Below are 304 nucleotides of genomic sequence, written 5' to 3'. Positions count from 1 at the left end.
AACCTACCCACCCATACCCCACCTACCCAGTTCCCCCCGTAGAACCTTGAACAGAAACAAAGAACTGCAGCTTAAAGAAGGTCTGGCTTGGTACTGCTGTGAGGATCGATATGATGGGGATCCATTTATTCCAAGGCCCAGCCCGACCACAGGGGTCACTACCACAGCGCCCGCCCAGCGCAGAGCAGCCCAGGGCCCACTCCATGGCTATTAGACCACAGAGCGGAACCCCAACCCGCCCGAGAACGGGCACTGCAGCAACAGTACCCCCTACAGGTCAAGCTGGTGGTGCCCCAGAAAAATG

This window comes from Oryzias latipes, chromosome 24 (assembly GCF_002234675.1).
Source record: "Oryzias latipes chromosome 24, ASM223467v1".
NCBI classification, from domain to species: domain Eukaryota; kingdom Metazoa; phylum Chordata; class Actinopteri; order Beloniformes; family Adrianichthyidae; genus Oryzias; species Oryzias latipes.
This window is presented reverse-complemented; position numbering follows the sequence as displayed.